The sequence below is a fragment of the Apium graveolens genome, chromosome 3, assembly GCF_009905375.1.
Source record: "Apium graveolens cultivar Ventura chromosome 3, ASM990537v1, whole genome shotgun sequence".
NCBI lineage: Eukaryota > Viridiplantae > Streptophyta > Magnoliopsida > Apiales > Apiaceae > Apium > Apium graveolens.
In genome coordinates this window covers 125,433,926-125,453,943 of record NC_133649.1, presented here as the reverse complement: position 1 = coordinate 125,453,943, position 20,018 = coordinate 125,433,926, and positions in this window count along the sequence as shown.

Sequence of the window (20,018 nt, the reverse complement as noted above, 5' to 3'; positions counted from 1 at the left end):
AGTTTAAAGGTGAACCTAATCCAGTAGCTGCTGGAGTATGGTCAAAAGAGATGGAGAAAGCTTTCAATCTTGTCCAAGTAAGTGAAAATTTTAAGACTGAGTATGTAAATTACTTCTTAAAGAATGAATCGAATTATTGGTGGGAGGCAACCAGATCGTTAAAAGGAGAAGGCCCTGTTTCATGGGCTAGGTTTACTGAGTTGTTTTTGGAAAGGTATTTCCTAGGTTGTGTACGGAGTTAAATGAAAATTGAGTTCTAGAACTAAAACAAGGAGAAGAAATGTGTTGGAATTTGAGGCCAAGTTTACATAATTGGCCAATTAGTTCCTGAGTATGTAAGTACGGAGAGTCAGAAGGCACGGAGGTTTCAACAAGGGTTGAAGCCTGAAATTCGCAGAGGAGTTGTGGCGTTGCAACTCGAGACATACTCCTCTATGGTTCAGGTCGCCCTAGTAATGGAAGGTGACCAGAAGTTGGTTGTTAAGGAAGAAAATGATAAGAAAAGGAAGTCTGGTGGTGATAGGGACAAGGCAGATCAAGAAGAATCTAGTCAAGTATTGTAGAATCAGTTTGATCGAAGCAGGAGTAAGAGATTCCTGAGACAGAGTTTTTCTCAGGGTAGGTCTAGTGCTACTTCAGTTGTTTCCACTCCAGCTCAGTCAGTTAAGTGAGTAATGGATTGCAAGTCCTGTGAAAGGAGACACAATGGTATGTGCAAGAAGAATGTGCAATGTTTTAGGCATAGACATAAGGGTCATTATGCATCGGAAGGTAATCCAGAAAATCCAGAAGTAATGTATCACAATTATGGAAAGAGTGGGCATATTACAAGGAGTCGTAAAATAATTATTCAAGATACTACATCTCAAGAGCCAACATCCAGCTCAGCTAGAGATAGAACTTTTAAAAAGAACCAAGAAATCAAACATTTAGAAGTTGGACGTAGTTGCAATTATTCTGACACCCTCCGAGCTAGAGGGGTTTGATGTGATTTTTGGATTGAGTTGGTTGTCCTGTATTATGGAAAGGAGTGGTTTTGGAATAAGCGAAGTGCAAAGTATATAGAGGCCAATAGTAAGGTGAGTTTCTGGATGTAGAAGCAATATAAGACGTGATTAGCGCATGTAAAGGATAATAATAAGGAAGTACCTAAGTTGAAAAGAATCTAGACAACAAGTGAAATTCTAAATGTTTTATCAAATGACTTATCAGGATTACCTCGGAACATAAGAAATAATTTCTCAGTGGTTACTGTACAGAGTCAGGCTGATGTCAAAAGCCCCAGATCTTATGAATAAGTATGAATTAAGTAATTAGCAAAGGAAACTTCTGAATTGGGAGATGAAAGAATAATGAGACAAGGTGTATTCTGTGTTGTGTACCAATGTGATTTATAGGAAAGAAGGATGGATGTATGAAGTTACATGATGATTATCAGAAGTTAGAAAAGTCAACGAATAGGAATAAGTAACCCTGCATAGAATGGGTTATGAGTGCTGTAAGTTTTGGTAATAATAGGCGGAGTAACGAGTGTATTAATTGTCTATAAGGAAATAAGGAATCTGGTGTATCAGGAGTGCTTGCATGGTATAATCGTATTTATTGATAACATCCTCGCCATCTAAGGGCTAAGGAAGGTCAAGTTGAAAGCCTAAAGAAATGTCTGCGACAGGTTGAGAAGTAGCAATTGTATACTAAGCTTCAAAAGTATGAGCCATTGTTGTTTAAGTGACTACCCACCAAGAAGGGTCCATCTAGGCATAGATGTCTTGAGTAGAAAAGAAAATTGAATATTATTGAGGTCATTGAAGATTTGGCGGAAGAATGAAAGAAGTGAGAAATTAAAGATTCAAGTACCTGGAGGTAATGGGGAGTAATTGTAGGAGATCACTTTTTTTAGTCAGAAGGAATGGAAGGAATCAAGAAGTGCTAAAAAGAAGTTATGAATCGAGAATTGGATAGTTTAAATGGAAAGAAAAGTTGCACCCAAAAGGATAGTAGAGGTATGTTTAGATTTTCCGCTAGAGCATGAATTTTAATGTGAATAAGCTAAAGAGTAAAATATAAAGAGAATGCCACACTTCTAGGGTCCTATTTACTTGGAAGCATTCAGGCGTACCAAGACATGACAAAGTATGGAGTCCATGTTCTTTTGTGACTGATTGAAACCCGAGGATTTACTTGAGGTTTTGGATGAAGTTCCAGGAATGCTTGGGGATTGAGAGAAATATAAGTACCACTTACCATCCCTAGACAAATGGTAAAAGTGACAAGACGATTCAAACAATATAAGATATATTAAGAGTATATATTAGAATTTAAAAAGGAAGTGAGGTAATCACCTACCATGGATTGAGTTTTCTATGATAATAGTTACCCTGTTAGTAAGAGACTACTACTTTGCGAAGTGTTGTGTGGACCTAAGCGTGAGTCCTCCCTCTATTGAGAGAGTGGGAGTAGAGATATTGTTAAGTTCTGAATTAATTTAGTACATCAAGAGTGTGGTGGTGTACTCGGGGAAAGAGTTGAAACAACTCGGGATATACAAAGAGAAAGCGGATTTGCATCGAAGGAATATGAATATATAGAATGAGGATCGTGGTATAGGCAAAAGTTTTACCTTGAAAGAGATTGGTTAAGTTTGAATCGAAGGGACGAGTAGAGTCCTAATCGTATTGAACCATTCGAGATATAAAGAAATATAGGTAAACATTTTCTATAAATTGGTCTCACCGTCGTAGTCGCAGTATATATATATATATATATATATATATATGTATATATATAATATGTTATATGTGTCAATGTTAAGGCGATATGTACCTTATTCGAAACAAGTCAATGATTAGGAGCCAATGGGCTCTCATCCAAATTTGTGTTGTATGGAATAATCTATCCCAAATCCTAGATTGTTAAGAGTGAGTCCTTAGCAATGAATTTTTGTCTATAGTGAGTATGCGATGAACAAATCTCTGAGTAGAAGAGTCTACCTGGAAGTTAGAGTCAGATATGCTTGACAAATATCCTCACTTGTTTAGTTAGATCAGATTCTGAGGACAGAATCTTTTTAAGGGGGGAAGGATATAACAACTCGTATACTTTTATATTATTTAAAAAGTGTAATTATCAAATATATAGTTAAATAAAATATGCGTATTGGTTTTGATCGCTATGTGTTATTTTATTATGATCTCTGTGTGAATTAGGGTGTACCGGGTTGTTTGTGTAATTAACTATTGAGTTGTATCGAATCGTTTTCACTTTTAAAAGTGAATTTAGTGCAAATTTATTTGCATAAATATTTGGAATGTCTCTAAATTTTTTTTATGGTTTTATAATTATAATAATTATTTTTGGGATTTTATAAAATTTAGAAATCAATATTTCATCAATTATTGAGCCCTGTATGATTTTTTGAGTGCCTTTATTGTAAAATCCGTATTTGATTCTAGAATTCTTCAAAAATTACGGAATTCATATTTTATTGAGTTGGGAATATTCCAGGAATTTTAAAATTATTTTGGAAATTTTTGGGATTAATTTCACCCGCGCGGCGATTCATTTAATTGTTAAAAGCGGGTATAAATTGTATTTCAGAAATTATTTGAAAATTTGAAAATTTATGTTTTTATTAATTTTAGTATATTTATAATATTTTAGGACTAATTTGGTAATATTCTGAAATTATTTTAAACGCGAATTGATTCGTTAAATTCCAATTTTGAGTCCAAAAACCGGATTTTTCGGGAAGGGGCAGGAGTCGTGTCTAATTATTATTGTTGTGGGCTGATACGTGTCTAATTCATAAGAATTAGAGTTCACGTGTATAGCCTCATTGGTGGACATCAGAGTTGAAAAAGAAAATTTTGTACATAAAAAAAAATTGTACACTAAACCCACCCTGTTCCCTTTCCCTTCCTGTTCCGAGTTTCTGTCATTTTTTTTGCGGTAAGTGCTGAATCGTTCTTTCTTCTCTGGCTGGGTTTTGATTCTCCAGTGTGTCTCAGTTTCGGATGGTGGTTGTATATCTATATATATACATATGTATATGTATATGTGCAGTCTCTGTTCCTGTTGGTTGCAACCTCTCGGAAATTCCGAGAGGTGTGGTGGCCGGATTTTAGCGCGTAGGCGCGAGAATCCTGTTGTTGTTCTGTTCTTGCTGCCGTTCCATTTTCCGGCGAAAGCCGAGGAGTGATTCGGTGGCCGATTGATTTTCTTTCCGGCTTGTTGTTGTCCGGCCTGTTTTCCGATTTGCTATGCCATGTTTTGTTATTGTCTGGTTTCCAGTTAAGTGCGTGTTACACACGCTCCTGTGTGTGTGTCTCGCACATTTCGTTTCGATTCGAACATTTCTGATTTAGATTAATTTCTTATTTTTAGTGCAGGAAATTCTTTGATTAATATCCCTGATATAATTAAATGCTTGTGCGGGAAATTATTATTATAAATCGGTGGAGTTCGCGTCAGAAACCCGAATTAATCGGGTACCCGCGGATTTTACCACCGTCCGCGATGAATTTCGACGAGCGGACGGTAGACAGTGATGACCCGGTTCTGAGTCCTACAAATAAAATCAATAAATAAATACGAGTATAAATATAAGATGTAATAATAATAGTTAGTTGGTTAAATCGGTGGTTAAGAAATTGTGAAATGTAGATTGCGTGACTGGTTTGGATTGAATTGATTGGTTGTGATTTGATGCCGAGTTGTTCGACTGGTAGGCCGATAAACAGAGGAGGTGCTGCCCGAAATTTTGGAAATTAAATTCGGAAATTCGGGACATACCCTATACTTGTCGGAACGTCGAATGAGTATAAATAAGTATATGCATATGTTCTGTGCGGAACGTGATTGTGTGTTGTGGTGAATGTTCTGTTAAAACCTAATAACCCTAATTTCGTAAAATGACAAGTATACGTATTTTCTGAAAATGAACACCGAACCTATTTCTCGTGAACGTGAACTTGGACTGTTGGATGTGTTATTGTATTGTAATAATGTATATAATTATGAGTCGGGTTTGATTATCGTTGGGTAAAATTGGTGTCCAGGATATGTCAAGCATACCTTGACGTCTAACGTAGGGTATTCCGGCTCTGTAGGTTCTAGTTGAAGAACTCCAGAAGTGATATCGAACTAAAGATAACCTAGTGATCAGTCGATAAGCGCAGCGAGGTTCCTAAGCGAAGGACCTGAGCGTTGAGGTCGGATCCAGGATAGTCAAATAGTATAGCGGTAAAGCCTGAGTATCCGAGTCGGCTCAGAGTTGATTAATAACAGTTGTAAAGCTCTGCAAGGCAAGTACCCCTGACCAGTCTTTTATGGTTCAGTGCATATGAATAGCTAAATGTTTTATTCTCGTAATGGAACAGGAACGTCTTAAGTTACGTATCCCCTGTAGAGATAAATCACTGTTTTTAAATTGTTTTGGGGAAAAGTAACTTCGAAAGGGACCTATCTCGAATGGAATGATTTGTGAACTGGATTTTATATGTGTGCTGGTTAAATAAATGATTTTAAAAATGAGATAGGTACAAGTGTTTTGAAAACTGGATAAAACGGTCAAATATGGGATATATTGGGGCCAGAGTAGGCCTATTGAGGTGGCGTAAGAGGCTAATTCGGTTGCGCGCACTATAAAACCGATTAGTCCAGCAGATCAAAGACATAACTAGTCTCTGAGTTCCGGAACAGGTATATAGGATGGCAGTGGGAGCTGTCTGGTGTTGATAGCCTGATCAACTATCTTCACATATCCACTACGTATCTGATTTGGGTTTTGTGGTCTCCATAATGGAGCAAGTGGTTTAGCTAGTGGATTTGGAAATGAAGATAACATGCTAAAATTTGACTCTTATATTTATACACAACACACTACTGATGTTATTATTTTACAGAGCATGCTAGTTTTGATATCCAGTTTATATCTGTTTTACATGTTTCTGGAAAGTTATGAATTATGTTCCTGTAACCATTTTACTTTAAACTGTTTTACTTGTTGTTCATATAGTGGTGCTGTTGAGCAAGCAATTGCTCACCCTTGCAGAATATTTTATATGTATTGTAGATGCCTAGGAGATTCTTGCACGGTAGTCAGGGCAAAGTTCCAGCTCCTTTCGTGTCAGGCTCCTCTGAAGTAGTTGTGTTCAGACCAGATGAGGTTTGTTGAGTTGCTACACTGAATTAGTGGTCAGGATTGTGTAAGGTAATTTGGGTTATGCTAGTTGAGTAACCTAAGTCATACTTAAACCTGGAAAAGATCTTGGAAAAAGGGGTCTTAGTTAGATCCTGTTATTGAATTGTTTATCTTGTGGTGGTGGCTGATGACGTCAACTCCTGACCCCGGGGTTGAGGTCGTCACAGTTATGGCAGAAGAAGCGTTGGGATCAAGGATACGGTCCTCCCGCATAGAGGGGTCAAATAGAGCGTCGAAGCTATCCTCAGAATCTGGCTGATAAGGACTAATGAAGTCATTGGCCTCTATCAAGCCTGGATGTTTCTCCATTATTGCCTTCACAGCAACATCCCATCATTGGGTGAATTATATGGGATAAAGGCCCTCGTCATGAATCTCCATCAAAGACTTAAAATTTTCGGAATCCATATACTCGTCGATCAGGACCTCCTTATCGCTCTTGAGCTTCACTAACTCAGCATGAGCCATGGACAACTCATCCGTCTTGCTCTTCAGCTTCTTGTCAAGGACCCCGGCTCTGTCCTTCTACTTGTTCATTTCCTTCTCGAAATCATCTGAGCTGGCTTTCCAAGATTTGACTTGGTGGAGTGCCGCCTGATAGTAGGCATTCCCTTGCATAAAAAAAAAGGTAAGTCAAGAACGTGCAAAGATGAAAGTGAATAAAAATAAGGAAAGGTAAGAAAAATACTATAGCTTGAGCCTGTGTGCCCATGTGCTCGATTCTATCGATATCACTTCATGTAACTATGTCAGTATAATCATAAGGAGTAATGGAGTAAAAAGACTAATCTTTGGCATGTTTGGTGGATCCCACCATAGTGTCCCCCTTGCGGAAGCTCTAGTTGGGCCTATAGGCTTGACCCTTCAAAGGTGGATCCATATCATCGCCCGACACCACCTTGGAAATATGGGGCCTGAGAAAAGACGGCCCATCAGGCTTGCCCCTTGAGTCTTGGTTAAGCCTATGCCACTTTTGGCGCCCCGTTTCGCCCTCCTTGGGCTTGTTAATGTTATTGATGGCCTCACATACTGAAAGAAATACAAACAAAGACAAGTGTTAGAATAAAATTTGCCATAAATTAAAAAAGAAAAATATTAGGTCACACAACACTGTAGAAGGGGGTTGAATACAGTGTTTATACAATCATATCGATTTAACACAAGTATGTAACGAAGATCAAGTATATTGAATAAACTCTGTTACAATAAGAACTGTTGTTCTCTCTCAGTGATGAACAAATATCACTAAGAGCTGCTAGGTTACAATGTATAATCTTCTCGATAATGATAACACATATAGTGTAAACCCTAAGTCTGTGTTTATATAGTACACAATTACAAGATAACTTCTAATTGATATGGAATACAATTCTGTCTCCTAAAATATATCAATCAGATACCTTCTACAAGTCTTCTAGTCCTCTAACTCTTTCCATGCATATCTTCTTTTATTTTAGTCTCGATCTTCTACTGTAAATCAGCTTCCTTCCTTATATGAAAGTCTTCCCGCACTTAAGTTCTGATATGACCTTAAGTTCTGATATTAAGTTCTGACTTCCAGTTAGTCCTGATTTCAGTAAGTCCTGATATATCCTATTTGTTAAGATCTGAAAACTAAATATGAATCATATTAGACATGACATCTCAAATATATCTAACAATCTCCCCTAACTTGTAAATTATGCAAAATATACAAATTAATAGATTTGATAATGTCAAAAACATTTAAGTACAAATGCAAATAAGAGTTTAACTAGATAACTAACTACAACTTACAGTCCTTGTAGCTTTTACCAATCTCACTGAGTCAATCGGAATACATAATGATTCTTGACAAAGCTTGATATCAGCTTTTCTTATTTAATCCTCAGGACTTGAGACATTGTAGTCTTGACTTGCTTTATCTCTTCATTCTTACTTTCAATCTGGTAGATTGCAGTCCTTAAAGCAGAGATATGGTTTCTTTCTAAACCATCATTCAGTCTTATTACCCTAGGATGAGAAGAATCTTCATTATAGCATAGACATTTCCCTTTCAGAATCACTTCAAGCTTAGCAGAATTCTTCTTCATTGGAATCTCACTTCCATCATCTTCAACAATATTAGGAATGAATTTTGTAACTCTTGAACCAAAAATTCTTGCTTTATCTCTGATGGTCTTAAATATGAAATTTGACCATCTCCTGGTAATATCAGACTTTACCTCTAAAAGGTAATGAAAGAATTGAAGTTCTTTCAGTGATTTATTTAGCACATCTGATTCTGACATCTGATATGTCCTTCCATCTTCAAGAAATAGAATCAGATTTTCCTTGACATTGTACTTGTCATGAGCATCCAGTACCACTTGAACAGAGATAACCTTATCAAGGTATTTCTGTGTAACATCTTCAAGAGGTTGATTAGTTAAAAGAAATGGATCTCTAGTCAGCACTTCAACTCCTGTTTTAATCTTAGCTTTATCAGAACCTAGTCCAGCTCTGTCTCTTGCTTCTCTGGATTTCAATCCAACAGTCATGAAATCAGATGACAATTGGCTTTTTTGGATCTGATGGTTTGATATTTTTCCATAGGAGTTTCTTTTTGTCAGCTAATTTCATCTTGTTCAAATCAACTTAAGCACTGTCAGAGGTTGATGTCTTGATGATTTTATCAGAACTTGCTGTTTCTGTTGTAGCTTACAGTTCTTCACTCTGAACAACTTGACCCTTGTCAGAGGTTGTCTTTGATTCTTCAGAAATCTTCCTTCTTTTCAGAGTTTGAACATCTTTATCTTCAGCAAGATTATCATCAGTAACTTGAACCATTTTGCACACTGGCTTTATCAGAATTTGAGGAATTTTCATCTCCAGTGGCTTGGTTGGTTCATCAACTTTTCCTTTCCCTTTGTCTTTGGGATCAATCTCAGATTGTGATCTTGTTTTGGGCTTTGATGCCTCAGTATGTGACTTCTCCTTGATCACAATGCCTTTTCCTTAGGCCTTGGAGGTTTCTTTGCAACAGAAGCTTTTGGCTTTAGATTTTTCTTTTCAGCTTTAAATCTAGCTTCTTCCTCCTTGAGATTTTCTAAATCCATTCCTGGATTATGCTTCAAAAATAATCTTCTATCAATTTCGTCATCAAGTGTCTGAATCTTGGGATCTTTATAGTAGATAATAGTCTGCTTTCCCTTGAGCTTCAGAGTTTGCATAAACTTTTGAGAATCTTGACTTCCACCTTGTATCAGAACATCAGGCTTTATCATCAGACTTTGCTCATCAGAACTTGATATCAGATTTTGAGTTTCGGTACTTGCTACCAGATTTTGAGTTTGAGCAGCTTCAGAACTTGTCTTCTTTTGAATAGAAGATTTGCTTGCATCAGTAATTAGTTTCCTTGAAGAAAACTTGATGCTCTGCTCTTTACCTTGAACTTGACCTCTACCTTTGCTAGGGTTTCCCTGGTCATCAGCTTCATCATCTTTCTTCTTCAGTATTTGATCATTAGAGCATTTGGACTTAACTATCTTTTCCCCCTTTTTGGCATCATCTGATAGTAGGAGTGAGAGAAGAAGTTCAACTAAAGATTGGATTTCATCCAATTGAGCCTATTGAGAAGCTTGATTATCCAGGACCTCAGAGATTTAGGCTTGTTGCTTCTCTTGAGCTTTCTCAATTGCTTCTACTTTCTCAAGTGTAGGTCAGGATATGTCGATTCAAATTCAACATTTATTTGTCAAATCATCACAAATTATTAGTAACCATAATTTTAATCAAAACAGTCATCAAGAAATACAGTTCAAGTAGATGAAGTAAAGATTAACAAGCTTCAATGAGAACATTCACATGCATATAATGCGAGAGAAACAAAGACTAAATCTTGCAATCAAAAGAAATTTCATTAAAATATCAAAAGAGTACATTTTGTGAAATTTGTAGATTACATGCAAAAGATTACAAGATATTCCTAGTCTAAGATGGTGAACATTAACAGCCTTGGTCCAAGAAGGAAAGCTATCAATTAGTTCCTCCTGCTGCTGACAACTAGCATTGCAAGACGGATGATCCGTTCTTGCTGAAGAAGAGCCTCTCTTCGTTCTTCTTCCAAGCGATCAAGATAGAGTTGATATTCCATCTCAAAGAACAAGAGATTTGTTCGAACCTCTTGTGGAACCAAGTTCCATATCTCATCAGGAATCGCAGTGACGTGCCATTCCTGTTCCCGGTCACCACAACTGAACTCGACGTTGAATTTTTCATAGTTCATAAACATGTTTACAAGAACCATATTTATGAAGGAGGAAAATAGTGAGAATTAAAAGAGAGAGAATGATTTTGTGTGAGAATAGAAGATGATATGTCTGAGATGAAATGTCGGTTAAATAGCCAATGGAATATCAAGGGACTAGAGGACTGATTAATGATTAAGTGTAGAGTTAACTTAATGAGCGTCTCCCTAGACCGATGTGTAATGATTTAGGCAATATGTGAACAGTCAATAGTTAAAACAGGAGTTAATGGGCACTGAAAATAAGTAATAATTACTATGCACATGCAGTTATGCACATGCAGTTTTTCAAGACAAACATGTTTACCACTAACCGAAATGATTATGACTGTTTTTATCTCACCTAATTATATTCAGATTAAATATGACCGTTTCAGTATTTACCACAAATAAGTCAAGTAAAGAATAATGCCACGTAAGCATCAGAGTGTCCATCAGCATTTAATATCAGAACTTGACTATTATCAGATTTTAACAATCATCAGAACATGGCTTCTGTACTCAAAAAATGAATGTCTATTTCTGTGATTCTTCATACAAATACTGACTTGTTTCTTCAGAGTTTAATCATCAGAACTTCCATCTGAACTTGTCCTCAGAATTTATGCATATGACACTTAACTGTTTATCTGAAACAACTTGATCATCACAGTAATTTTCATCATTCATATGGAGTGATAATGTGTGCATTAGCAAAATATCATATAAAGATTAAAGTTTGATAAACTTCAGTACATCTTAAAATTAAGGTATAACTAAGAAAAGTGCTTAAAATTTGTCATTAATAATGAAGTCTACTATAGAATGAATTTATGCAAAAGTCCAACTCAACTATTTGTGCTCTTTTTATGCATCTTTTAGAATTCTTTTTCACAATGGCTTCTCAGTGTAAATGAGTCACAACTGCTTATCAGAATTTATGCTATTATCAGAGTATTTCTCCAGTAATCAGAGAATGTGAAAAGTCACCGAGAAAAATTTATTTGCTTTTCTAATGCATATTATTTAATACCAGCAATGCACTTGGGTCTTCCCTTCCACATATTTACTCTAGATCTCAAAGGAGTACCTGACTTTAATTTTCTTTTCTTTTCTTTTCTTCAGATAAGTGAGGCTTATCAGCATCTTGTTCATCCTTAAGATTTACTGACATCAGAATTTGACAGATAAGAAGCAAGAATCTATTTTGTGACTTAGTAATAAGATACACAAAGTAAATTTGACGAAGCTCAAAATCAGAATTTGTTTGTGTTAATGAATTTCCACATAAACAACTAATTCAAACATGGGATTTCTAGTATGTTAAAGACTACTAGGTCAGCATCTAGCACAATAATCCTCATTGGATTGAATAGTCACAGAACATTCAAATCACTATCAGAGTTTATAGAATCACATCAGATAACAATCAGTATTTAATATATTAACATTTTAAGCACAAATTCCATGAAGATAAGACAATCTATAGACACTGATCATAAAGTCTGATGCATGAGAACAAAAACTAAGCAGATTTAGAGAAAGAACCTGAAACCATTCCAAGTTCATTTACTAGTCCTGTAAAAGTAGCTTTACATAGTGGTTTTGTGAAGATATCTGCTAGTTGTTGATCTGTTGGAACAAAATACAATTCCACCGTACCATCCATCACATGTTCCCTTATGAAATGGTACATAATGCTGATATGCTTTGTCATTGAGTGTTGAACTGGATTACCTGTCATAGCAATAACACTTTAATTATCACAGTAAATAGGTATTTTAGAAAATTCTAACCCATAATCCAGTAACTGATTCTTCATCCAAAGAATCCGTGCACAACAGCTTCCTGCAGCAATATATTCTGCTTCTGCAGTTGATGTGGAAATTGATTTCTGTTTCTTGCTAAACCAAGAAACCAATCTGCCTCTAAGAAATTGGCAGCTTCCACTAGTGTTTTTCCTGTCTATTTTGCATCCTGCAAAATCTGCATCTGAGTAACCTATTAGCTTAAAATCTGATTCTCTAGGATACCACAATCCTATATCAGCTGTACCCTTGAGGTACTTGAAAATACTTTTCACAGCTATTAAGTGAGGTTCTCTTGGATCAGCCTGAAATCTTGCACAAAGACATGTAGCATACATGATATCAGGTCTAATAGCAGTTAAATAGAGTAATGAACCAATAATACCTCTATAGTTAGTAATATCTACAGATGAACCAGTATCTTTATCTAACTTGGTTGCAGTGGCCATGGGAGTGGATGCAGTTGAACAGTCTTGCATTCCAAATTTTTTCAGTAAATTTCTGGTGTACTTGGATTGATTGATAAAAGTACCTTATACATTTTGCTTGACTTGAAGTCCCAGAAAATAGCTAAGCTCTCACATCATACTCATTTGATATCTTGACTACATTAGCTTTGCAAATCTTTCACAGAGCTTGGCATTTGTAGAACCAAATATGATATCATCAACATATATCTGTACCAAAAGTAAATCCTTTCCATGGTTGAGGTAGAACAAAGTTTTATCAATTGTACCTCTGTGAAATCCACTTTCCAGAAGGAATTGAGCTAAAGTCTCATACCATGCACTAGGAGCTTGCTTAAGGCCATAAAGTGTTTCGTCTAACCTGTAGACATGATTTGGAAATTTTGGATCTTCAAATCCTAGAGGTTGTTCAACATATACCTCTTCTTCCAATTCTCCATTGAGAAAAGCACTTTTCACATCCATTTGAAAGACTTTAAACTTTTTGTGAGCAGCATAAGCCAAAAAGATTCTTATGGCTTCCAATCTAGCAACTGGTGCAAATGTTTCATCATAATTAATACCCTCCTGTTGAGAGTAACCCTTAGCAACTAGCCTTGCTTTGTTCCTTGTAATTATGCCATCATTGTCAGTTTTGTTTCTGAACACCCATTTTGTGCCAACAATTGATCTTTTCTTTGGTCTTGGCACTAGCGTCCAGACTTAATTTTTTTCAAATTCATTTAACTCTTCCTGCATTGCTTGCACCCAATCAGCATCTTGAAGAGCTTCTTCCACTTTCTTTGGTTCATTCTGAGATAAAAAGTAATGATAGAGACAATCATTTGATGTTGCAGTTCTAATTCTGACACCTGCTTCAGGATCTCCAATTATTAAGTCAGGTGTATGTGATTTGGTCTACTTCCTTGCAGATGGAAGTTGATTTCTAGAACTGGATCCTCCCCCTTGATCCATGTTGTATCCATCAGCATTTTCTGATGCTCTCCCTGTAGTTATACTCTCTGAAACTTCAGAATTTGAGTTGGTTCCTTCAGGATTTGAAGAATCAGAGTTTCCAGAATTATCAGAACTTGGCTCATCAGAACTCGATGAATCAGAACTTGAAGAGCCAGTGACAGGTTCTGATGCTTCTTGAGAGTCTTGAGTTTTGGTAGGATCTTCAGCTTGCTCCCCCTGGACAGGTGCATTTTTCTTTGGAGTTGTTACCACAGTTTCAATGACATCAGAACTTAACCCGTAAAAACTTACAGGATCAGGGTTTAAGTCATCAGAATTTACAGTATCTGAGTTTAAATCTTCATTTTCAAATCTCAACTGATCATGATCATTGAAATCTTCAAGTCCAGTAATCTTCTTATCATCAAAAGATACATTAATAGATTCCATGACAATCCTTATCCAGCTGTCTGACATGATCAGTTAGAGTAGATGAAGTTTCATTCTTCTTGTGTAAGAAATACACCCAAATGTACCTTGTGAACTCATCCACTATAACCATAGCATATTTCTTCTTTCCAATAGACATGACATTGACTGGACCAAATAGATCAACATGCAGTAGGTGATAAGGCTCAAGAATTGAAGATTCAGTTTTGCTCTTGAAAGAAGATTTTCTTTGTTTTACCTTTTGACATGAATCACAAAGGCCATCAAGAGCAAATACTGATTTTGGCAGTCCTCTCACAGGATCTTTCTTTACTAGTTCATTCATGTTGTTGAAGTTTAAATGAGAGAGTCTTTTGTGCCAATTCCAGCTTTCTTCAATTGATGCTCTACTCAACAGACAGATTGCAGAACCATCAGAACTTGTTGAAAGTCTGGCTTCATAAATGTTACCATGCCAGTAACCTTTCAGAACCACTTTGCCTGTAGAATTGCTTTCAACTTCAAAGTGTTCTTCAAAGAAATCCATATGATAACTTCTATCACAGATTTGACTCACACTTAGTAGATTGTGTTTAAGTCCAGAGAAAAGAGCTACTGTTTCAATGGTGACATTCCCAAGATTGATATTGCCATATCCCAGTGTTTTTCCCATGTTGCCATCTCCATAAGAAACTCCTGGGCCAACTTTCTCCACAAAGTCTGATAGCAGAGCTTTATTTCCAGTCATATATCCTGAACATCCACTGTCCAGCACTAGGATATTTTTCCTATTGCCCTGCAATCACAAAGACCACCATTGGTCAGTTTTAAGGACCCAGACTTGCTTGGACCCTTTGGCCTTTTTAAGTTTGTTAGCATTTGCAGCGGATTTAGTTTCAGAGTTTATGCTAACATGTTGTTTATCAGAACTTATATCAGACTTTGCCTCAGACTTTACACTAGAAGGAATTAAAGTAACTTTCTTCAAAGAAGGTTTTATTTGATAATAATCATAATACAAACTATGATATTCCTTACAAGTATAAATGGAATGCCATAAACTACCACAATGAAAACAAAGATTTTGTGGCTTAAACCTAACAGACTTACTCTTAACTCCTGATCTAGGAGGTAAAGAGTTTATATCTTTATTTTTTCTGCAAAAAAAAGCAAGATGGTTAGAGTTTCCACAGTTATAACATTTCTTTCTAGGAGCATTAGGAACAGGCATATAATTATTGCTTTTATTCACACCTTCCTTTCCATTCCTATTTTTCCTAGCTTCCTTTACCTTGTTGACATTCCTAATCTCTTTCAGCTTATGCTTAACCTACTTCTTTGTCATTAAGCCTATGTTAACGTCAGCTAGTTTATCCTGTTTCAATTTGTCAGAAGTTGACTTTTCCTTAACTTCTGTCACAGACTCTTTCATCTTTTTAGAATCAGACTTTACATTTTTTTGCTACAAACTTAATAGGATTTACCTTTAGCTTAGCAGTCTGTTTAACAACAATTTGCTCAATTTGTTCAGTTCCTTTTTCACTTTTATCATCTCCATAACCTAAGCCCTCTTTCCAGTTTCCACTACTTAATAAATTTTGAGTTGTTCTGCCAGAGTTAGTCCAAGTTCGGATAATCTCTCTTTCCTTTTCTAAATCAGCTTTTAGATATTCATTCAATTTTAACACTTCATCTCTAACATATAAAGCATCATCTTTTTCTTTCTTAGTTTGATGAAGAAAAACTAACTCCTTTTCTAAATAATCATTTCTCTTTTTATAAGCAAGATTTTCAGATGTTAAACTTTCATATGTTAAAGTCTGATCTCTATAATAATGAACATGGTTTTAAGATACAATCTCAACTCAGTAATATCATCAGTATGAAAGGCATAAGTTGTTTGAGGTACCTTCAATTCTGCAGTTTCAGGGCTGCTGTCAGCATTTGCCATCAGGGCATAGTTCACCTCATGTTAAGAATCTGAAGTGTCTGTCCAGTTTTTCTTCTTTGTGACAAGTGCCTTGCCTTTGTCACCTTTTCCTTTCTTGCAGTCAGGAGATATATGACCTCTTTCACCACAGTTGTAGCATTTGACATTTGAGTTGTCTCCTCTATCAGACTTTCCTCCTTTGCCTTCAGACTTTCTGAAACCTTTCTTATCAGAACTTCCACTTTTCCTCGAAAACTTCTTGCCTTTTCTGAATTTCCTGTAGGCTATCTTTGTGATACTCTTTACCATAAGGGCACACAATTTCGTCATCTCTTCATCAGCATCCATCTCAGGTAAACTTTCAGTTTCTGAATCATCATCATCAGAATATGATGACTCTAAATCAGACTTTATGATGAGAGCCTTTCCTTTGCCCCTTTTTGAGGCAACAACTTTAGGAGATTCCTCCTCAGCTTTAAGAGTAACTGTCCTTGACTTCCTTCCATGCCTCTTGCTCCTTTGATCCATCTCAAGCTCATAAGTCTTGAGCATACCATAAATTTCATCAAGAGTAGTTTCAGTAAGGTCATAGTTGTCTCTTATGGTACTAGACTTCAAATCCCAATTTTTAGGAAGATCTAAAAGGAATTTTAGATTTGAATCTTCAAGATCATATTCATTGTCCACTAGTGACAGTTCATTCAAGAGTTTGACAAACCTGTCATATAAGTCACTTAATGACCTATCAGCTTTTGAGTCAAAGTGCTCATACTCTTGAGTGAGTATTGTCCTCCTATTCTTTTTGATTGCATCAGTTCCCTGGCATCTTTTCTCCAAAGCATCCCATATCTCCTTTGCAGTTCTGCAATTAATTGCCCTATTTGACATGACATTATCAATGGCATTATATAGCAAATGCCTTACCCTTGCATCCTTGGCAATAGATGAGATATCTGCAGCTATGTATTCACCTTTCTCCTTTGGTATGGTCTTTGCTAGTTGATCAGCAACTACAACAGAGAGCTTGGTAGGCTTATGTGGTCCTTCATTAATTCTGTCAAGGTATTCTGGGTCTGTAGCTTCCAGAAACATAGCCATCTTTACTTTCCATATGGAATACTCTGAAGGTCTCAGTATGAGGACCCTAATAGTCTCATATCGACTGTGGTTTGAGTCTTTTGAGTTTCTTCAGTTTTGGTGGGCTTGGTTGGAGTTTGTGCTTCTTCAGACATGATTGTTTGGATCTTTACTGTATTTGTGTTAACAGATAAGCTCTGATACCACTTGTTAGGTCACACAACACTGTAGAAGGGGGTTGAATACAATATTTATACAATCAAATCGATTTAACACAAATATGTAACAAAGATCAAGTATATTGTATAAACTCTGTTACAATAAGAACTGTTGTTCTCTCTCAGTGATGAACAAATATCACTAAGAGCTGCTAGGTTACAATGTATAATCTTCTTGATAATGATAACACATATAGTGTAAACCCTAAGTCTGTGTTTATATAGTACACAGTTACAAGATAACTTCTAATTAATATGGAATACAATTATGTCTCCTAAAATATATCAATCAAATATCTTCTATAAGACTTCTAGTCCTCTAACTCTTTCCATGCATATCTTCTTTTATTTTAGTCTCGATCTTCTACTATAAATCATCTTCCTTCCTTATATGAAAGTCTTCCCGCACTTAAGTTCTGATATTAAGTTCTGACTTCCAGTAAGTCCTGATTTCAATAAGTCCTGATATGTCCTGTTTTTTAAGATCTGAAAACTAAACATGAATCATATTAGACATGACATCTCAAATATATCTAACAAAAAAGTGTGGGTAATTGAAATTACCCTTGGCAGAGGCCCGAGAAAGGCCAACTCTCTTCAATGAAAATTCTTCTAAAAGAGTCCAAGTATCTGTTTGGCCGTTATCCGCAATAAGGGCTTGATAAGCAGCCTCCTCCTCATCAGTTAACCTAATGGTAGATGTGATACCATCAATCACCTTACAAAAGGGCCTACAGTACAGGGTAGCCCAGTCACCTCCAGCCCATGTTAATCTAAAAAAATTATCCCTCCATTTTGGGTTATTTTCGGGAATAGAATTACCATAAAAAATGTGGGGACACTTGGGCCTTTGGCGAATTAGAACCCAGCCCATTTATGTCAAAAGGCTATTATAAAATTGAAAGATTTTTCTGAAAAAAAGGGACAAAAAGAGGGAAGTTATTCCTAACGCAAAGAATCATAAAACAAATGATGTTCCTCCATGAATTTGGAGGGAGTTGGCATGGGTTAACTTAAACATCATCTAACAGGCGAGGAATGAATGCATGAAATGGGAACCTAAGGTCAGCTACTAAGGCTCCTCTATAGATAAATATTGTATCCCCTTCCCATTGACAAGTTCGGTCATCAGGGGTGGCATGGGTAATTCTAAGGTGAGGGGGAAACTTATATAACCGATTATAATTCTCTATTCTACGATCTAATTTGTGATAGGTATTCCCGTGATTATAAGAATCTAAGCCAGAAAGGGAAGGATATTCATCCCCCTAACGTTAATCATGTCAATAAGAGATGTATATACTGAAGAGCGAATTTCAATTGGGGTACCTCATTTGGATGTGTTCATCTTGGGCAATCTAGCAAGATAATGATCCACCATTGAAATGCTTGGGAAGAAGATTTAAATTCGCAGAAAGGCGTAGAGATGATGAAGTTTCTTTAACCTACAACGAAGTAACCCAGAAAATGATGAAGAAAAGAACGATGAAAATCACCCAAAAGATGGAACCCTAGAGGATGATTGTGAATTACCTCGTCGGATATTACTTTCTTAGAAAGTGAAATGAGAGAATTTTAGTGAGAGTGAAGTGAAAAAGTCACTCCACTCCACTCTTATATATAGCAGTGAGTGGGGTAAATGAATCGACTGAATTGTGAGAAAAAAGGCCCATTGAAATGAGGCCCAAAGGGAAAGCCCATAAAGTAGAAAAATCTCGAACATTCTAGAAGATCCAAAGACGGACGAAATGATAAAAATCCTGGTCAAATTAGGGCAGAATCCCGGTCGAATTTCCACTCGACCAGAGTGTCAAATGGCCCATAAGTCTATGACAATTCTGGTCGAATTAAGGCATAATCCTGGTCGTATTTCCACTCAACTAAAGTGACAAAATGGCCCATAAGTCAATGAAAATCTTGGTCGAACTAAGGCAGAACCCTGGTCGAATTTCCACTCGACCAGAGTTTCAAAATGGCCCATAAGTCGATAAGAATCTTGGTCGAATTAAGGCAGAATCCTGGTCGAATTTCTACTCGACCAGAGTGTTGAAATGGCCCATAAGCCGATGAAAATCCTGGCTGAATTAAGGCAAAATCCTAGTCGATTTTCCACTCGACCAAAGTGTCAATATGGCCCATAAGTAGATGAGAATTTTGGTCGAATTAAGGCAGAATCCTGGTCGAATTTCCATTCGACTAGAGTGTCAAAATAACCCATAAGTCGACGAGAATTCTGGTCGACTTTGGGTAGAATCTTGGTCGAATTTTCACGCAACCAAAATGCCAAAATGAGCCATAAGTCGACCAGGAATCCCGGTTGAAATCGACCAGAAATCCCGATCGATTAGGGATGCATCCTGGTGGGAAAAAAAATCCTAGCAAAGAAAGTCCCAACATTGGGGGCATTAACTGATTCAAGGCATATTCTAGCAAAGGAAGTGTGTAAGGAAAATGAGTATGGAAATTTTTTAGAAAATAGTTTGAAGCCTCGAGAATGGTAAATTATTGTAAACGTGTAGGTCTCTCTACAATTTACGATACCAACGATACCCAACAAGGGCAAAACGATAACTTAACTTCTACGAAATCTTATATGTCTTCCTAGAAGTTGGGGGCAAATGATAGGGGAAAAATTAATCCTGAATGCGTAATAAATAAGCGTATTAATTATGCCTGATTTGGTCCAAAGATAAAATCTAGTTATT